Genomic DNA, 6,209 nt, shown 5'->3' on the forward strand with positions numbered 1-6,209 from the left:
GGAACCCAGAAGGAGGCATGACTGACTCTCCCGGGTAGGTGGAGAGCAAAGGGGTCACTGGGAGGGCAGTTCAGCTGGACTCAAAGGACTTCTGACAGGGGATGGGTGAGCAAGGACATTCAGGAAGGCCTGACTGCAAAGTCATGGATGTGGGAAAGGACATGGGACACAGGTGGTATGATCGGTGTGGAATGAAGGAGACAGGGGAGGTAGGGGACAGCTGAGGGCTTGACCATGAAGAGCCTGACAAACTTGGCAGAGTAGAAGCTCCGCAAAGGTGAGCATCTCGTCTGCCCTGCTCACCATTGTCTCCCCTGCAACTAGAACAGTGCCTTGACCCAGGAGACATCCAGTAAACACTCACTGAATAAGTGAAGGAATCGCACGTGCCTGGCGAGGAGGCTGAGGCACAACATTCCCTCCGTCACTCCAGCTTGTCCTCACCATTCTGCAGCATAAACATCCTCCAAGAGTCCCATCAGACACTCAGTAACACTCATGTTTCTTTGACTGGTATTCAAGACCTTACTGAATCTATCTCCCATCACCTTCTCCAATGGCATGTTCTAAGAAAGGAGTGGGTAAACCATGGGAAGCCAGCCAAATCAGGCCCACCACCTGCTTTTGTAAATAACTTATTGGAAGACAGCCACACCCATTGGTTTGCATATTGTTTGCGGCTGCCTTCTCTCTACAAGCCAGAGCTGAGCAGTTGCAACATCAACCTTATAGCGTGTCAAGCTGAAAATGTTTACTTTGGGCCCTTTTCAGAAAGAGTTTTCAGATACCTGTGCTAAGTCTTTGGCCCTAGCACTGGCAACATAGCAGATGCTCAATACAGAGCTGTTGAATGAATGAGTGAACGAAGGACTAATTAATGAGTGAGCTCACCCCCACACGGTCCCCCTGTCCTTTGGCTCATGCCCTGCCCTGTGTGCTGCTGACACTCTCAGGCCTGGACACAGCACCACCTGGGGACCTTTCAGCAAGCTGAAGCAGAAGGGCAGGCTGGCCGCGCCCCCTTCAAGCCACTCCCCACACAGAGCCAAGGCAGACAGATCCCAGGGACTTCCTTCAGATGTGACTGCCCGGAAAGTTTCCAGAGCTAGGGCAGCCATGGCTTGATGGAAAAGGCTGGGCTATTATTCAGGACTCTGAGTTACAGCTGAGCTTAGGAAAATGAGCTTTCTCAGGGAGGAAGCAGAGGGCAGTTTTCAGCTCTGGAGAAAATGCAGGATGCAGGGCAAATCCACAGTAGAGGAGGCCATGACTCCCTTTTCCTCTGCTCTCCAGTCTACCTGCCTCTTTCTCTCCTTTGGCAGACACCTTTGCTTCACATGGCAGAGCTTCCACCAGTCCTAGACTCCAGCCTTCCTGTTTTGTAATCCAAGTCTTTCTGCATAGACTGTGTTAGAAGAGTCCTGGGGAAGGACTCTGATTGGTCAGATTGGCCAGTGCTCATCCCTGAGCCAATCCCTGTTGCAAGGGGCTGGGGTGTTCTGATTGGCCGGGCCTGGGTCACATGTTCATCCCGCCTGTGGGTGGGGTCTATTACCGAAAGAAAGGGGTTGAAGCAAGCCAGCTGGGGTCAAGACAGATGTCCACCAGCAGGTAGCCAGGCCCCAGCAAGTGAGGCAGAGACCTGCCTGCAGGGCTGGGGCACCGACAGAGGGAGGAAGTGTCTTAGAAACAAGCGGACAAGCTCTATGAAGCTGACAGACAAGGTCAGCTTCCTGTCAGCAGCACGGGTAACATTACTGCGTCCTAGAACTTGGAGCTGGAGTTGCCTAGCTCTCTGCTGCTTCCAGTTAGGATTGGTCCTGGGAGCGAGCCTGCAGGGCTGGAGGAACCGATTGGCTTGGCTGAATGTGTGTGTGTGGCGGGGGTGGGGGCGGGGGTGTGCGTGGAGTGGCTGAAAACAGATTCCGGTTTTTATCAACCCCGCTCACACCTCCTTTCTCCAAGCTCCCCTCTCTTCCTCCCTGGAAGGCGCCCCTCCACTTCTGACCTTCCACAGAACACTGGCCATTTTTGCCTGCTGGGCACTTGGAACACCCTGCCCAGGATTATTCACCAGCTGTCTGTCAGGGCGTCATTCCAACTGGAGAGAGAAGATGGCAGACACTTGGTCTTCCCCTTGTTTATTTCCCAGGAAGGTTCTAGCACTACCCCATGTGCATAATGCAGGATCCCAAAATTTTGGATTTGGAAGGAACCCTGGTCAGCTGGTCTGACCTGCCACCCCGTGGGGATGTCTCTCCCTGACCTCTCTGATGGCTACTTCAACACTGTTTGGGCACCTCCACCTTGGGGAGCTCTCTCCTTTGCCAGACACGTGAACTGTGGAGAACACCTCTGATACCATCAAGCTGGTATCTGCCTCCTACTTCTGGCTCTGCGTCTGGAGGATCTCAGAAAAAAATGAATTTGCTCTTCTAAATTGTAGGCTTTCAAATATTTGAAGAACTTTCTGTTAATTTCCTCCCATGTCTTCTCTGCAGGTAGACTCCCTGAGCCATCGTCTCTTAGTGGTGGCTGGTAGGTGAGGGACAGAGCGAAGCAGGGCTGCTGGACTCTTCATCATCTTGGTCAGTTCATGAAAGTGAAAGCGGCTCAGTCATGTTTGACTCTTTGTGACCCCATGGACTATACAGTCCATGGAATTCTCCAGCCCAGAATACTGGAGTGGGTAGCCTTTTCCTTCTCCAGGGGATCTTCCCAACCCAGGAATCGAACCGGGGTCTCCTGCATTGCATGCGGATTCTATATCAACTGAGCTATCAGGGAAGCCCCTGGTCAGTTCATGTCACACTTCAAATGTGATCTTGCCAGGGTCCATAGAGGGGACTTACCTGACTTCATGCATTCATCATGATACTTACAGGTGGGACACAACAGAAAAACCAAATAAGGGGGCTTGAACAATTAGGAAAATGGCTTACTTTCCCAGGAGAAGTGCTTCAACAGTCCTTGATGACCCCAGGCATTTCCCTTTCTCCAACTTACATCTTCCATGTTTCTGGTCTAATGACAGATTCCTCAAGGTGCCCAGATGGCTGCTACAGTTCCAGCCCTCACATGCTAACAACTGTAAGAGGCAGAAGAGGAACATCTATTTCTAGGGATTCTTTTGAAAACAGAGGAGAACTTTACCAAAAATAACCCCAGTGTATTTGCCCCCTGTGTCTTATTGATCAGGGACTCTTGGGAGTCCCTTGGACTGCAAGGAGATCAAACCAGTCTACCCCAAAGGAAATCAATTCTGATATTTATTGGAGGGACTGTTGCTGAAGCTGAAGCTCCAGTACTTTGGCCACCTGATGTGAAGAGCCGACTCGTTCGTTGGAAAAGGCCCTGATGCTGGGAAAAATCGAAGGCAAAAGGAGGAGGGGGAGGCAGAGGATGAGGTGGTTAGATAGCATCACTGACTCAATGGACATGAATTTGAGCAAATTCCAGGAGAGAGTAGAGTACAGAGGAGCCTCGTGTGCTGGGGTCGCAGAGTTGGACATGACTGAGCGACTGAAAAATGACTTGTTGACTGGTAAGGATGAAGGAATCTATGACTAGCTTAGATTAATCAAGATTTACTCCCTGGAGCAGGGGAAGGATAAAGCATTAGGTCTGGAGATAGGAAGACCTGAATTTGAATTCTCTCTCTATGACTTTGTAGCTTATTTCCAGCAGATTAATACAAATCACCTAATAGCCCGACACGAATCATTCAGTCACTTAGTAGTATTGTTGATCTTCAGTTCCCTCACGTATAATTTGGGCTCAGGGATAGCGCCTGCCCCATAAAAAAAATCCTGGCCACCGTTTATGCATTGATTACAATTGCTGGTACTCCCATAAAGGCTATTTTCTTTTCTTTCTTCCTTCTCTTGACCTGACCAGTAACTATCCATGCAGACCCCTACCCAGCTGTCTTTTCTGCTTTTAAGCCCTGTTTCTGACATCTGATGTTTATGAAACCTTTATTTTTTAAAAAAACCCTGAACGTTGGAATTTACATTTATCCCTTTTACATGTTTTCAGCCCGTTATTTCAGCCTGTCAAGATATTTTTGAATCCCGATTCTGCCATCCTTTCTATTAACAGTCCCCTTGGCTTTGTGTCACCTGCAGATTTGATAAGTGCATCTTCCGTTCTGCTTCATCCAGGTTGCTGAGGCGGACAAGGCCGAGGGCTGAGCCGTGGGGTGGTGTTGGCAATCCTGCTGGCTGGCACCAGAGCCTGCTGCTGTTTCACAGCGCCCATGCCGGCAGGCCGGCCACACTCCGCTTTCACGTTTGGGATCTCAGAGGCTCTGAGCGACGTCTTCCTTGAGTTACCACATCACTCCCATTGCCAGAGGTGCACCCCCAAGTCCCCCTCCCCGCCCCCCAGTCCTTGTCCCCCCAGGACAGGAATGCAGTCGAGTATGGCTCATCCTTGGTGAACTCAAGCGGCTCCTAGGGTTTCTTGATGCCTTTTCTGTGCATCTTCACACTTAGGAATTTGCCAGGGATTGTCATCAAACTTACCAGCCTGTTGCTACCGGGACTTAATGTTTTGCTTTGTTTTAAGTTTTATGTAGAGTACATCATGAGAAATGCTGGGCTAGAAGAAGCACAGGCTGGAATCAAGATTACCAGGAGAAATATCAATAACCTCAGATATGCAGATGACACCACCCTTATGGCAGAAAGTGAAGAGGAACTCAAAAGCCTCTTGATGAAAGTGAAAGAGGAGAGTGAAAAAGTTGGCTTCAAGCTCAACATTCAGAAAACGAAGATCATGGCATCTTGTCCCATCACTTCATGGGAAAGAGATGGGGAAACAGTGTCAGACTTTATTTTTCTGGGCTCCAAGATCACTGCAGATGGGATTGCAGCCATGAAATTAAAAGATGCTTACTCCTTGGAAGGAAAGTTATGACCAACCTAGATAGCATATTAAAAAGCAGAGACATTACTTTGCCAACAAAGGTCCATCTAGTCAAGGCTATGGTTTTCCCAGTAGTCATGTATGGATGTGAGAGTTGGACTATAAAGAAAGCTGAGCGCTGAAGAATTGATGCTTTTGAACTGTGGTGTTGGAGAAGACTCTTGAGAGTCCCTTGGACTGCAAGGAGATCCAACCAGTCCATCCTAAAGGAGATCAGGTCTGGGTGTTCATTGGAAGGACTGATGTTGAAGCTGAATCTCCAATACTTTGGCCACCTGATGTGAAGAGCTAACTAATTTGAAAAGACCCTGATGCTGGGAAAGATTGAGGGCAGGAGGAGAAGGGAATGACAGAGGATGAAATGGTTGGATGGCATCACCAACTTGATGGACATGAGTTTGGGTAAACTCCGGGAGTTGGTGATGGACAGGGAGGCCTGGTGTGCTGCGATTCATGGGGTCGCAAAGAGTCAGACACAACTGAGCGACTGAACTGAACTGAACAGTTTTTCTAATGTTTTTCTTTGTTCACAAGTCTTCCCTTGTGGCTCAGCAGATAAAGAATCCGCCTGCAATTCGGGAGACCTGGGTTCAATCCCTGGGTTGGGAAGAGCCCCTGGAGAAGGGAAAGGCTACCCACTCCAGTATTCTGGCCTGGAAAATTCCATGGATGGGGTCGCAAAGAGTTGGACATGACTGAGCAACTCACTTTCACTTTCACTTTTGTTCTAAAAGTCAGGACATGGGCTGACTGTCAATAGTCTGGAATTTTTTCACTCTACAGTCCCTCTGCTGGGGTTCTGTAGTTGAACCTGAGGTCCTTGTCAAGGAACCACATGTCTGGAGATAAGAGCTCCCTGAGAGTAGAGCCAGTCTGGCTTTATACAGGTTGGGTCCTGTTTTCTTCCTGCCCTTCCCTCTCCTTCCTCCCCCCACCTTCTTTCTCTTCTTTTTTCTTTCTTTCTCCTCTTTTCGTCTTTCTTTCTCCTTTCTTTCCTCCTCCCTTCCTTCCATTAGGGAAGGAACATTAGGAAAATACCCACCTCCAAGTCATTACCCAGTTGACAACTTAGTATACTCTGTTCCCATTTCCTAGGCATAGTCTGTTTTCAGTTCAGTTCACTTCAGTCGCTCAGTCGTGTCCGACTCTTTGCGACCCCATGAATCACAGCACACCAGGCCTCCTGTCCATCACCAACTCCCGGAGTTCACACAAACTCATGTCCATTGAGTCAGTGATGCCATCCAGCTATCTCATTCTCTGTCGTCCCCTTCTCCTCC

General features: G+C 49.2%; 1 long non-coding RNA gene across 1 annotated transcript; it reads left to right on the forward strand.

The window, feature by feature from the left end:
* Positions 1–1,488: 1,488 nt before the first annotated feature.
* Positions 1,489–5,199, forward strand: LOC129651433 (uncharacterized). The gene is made up of 4 exons (XR_008714137.1): positions 1,489–1,724; positions 2,502–2,588; positions 3,035–3,544; positions 4,570–5,199. It is a non-coding gene; the product is annotated as an uncharacterized LOC129651433 (long non-coding RNA).
* The last annotated feature ends 1,010 nt before the right edge of the window (positions 5,200–6,209 follow it).

The sequence above is a fragment of the Bubalus kerabau genome, chromosome 4 (genome assembly GCF_029407905.1).
Source record: "Bubalus kerabau isolate K-KA32 ecotype Philippines breed swamp buffalo chromosome 4, PCC_UOA_SB_1v2, whole genome shotgun sequence".
Lineage (NCBI taxonomy): Eukaryota > Metazoa > Chordata > Mammalia > Artiodactyla > Bovidae > Bubalus > Bubalus kerabau.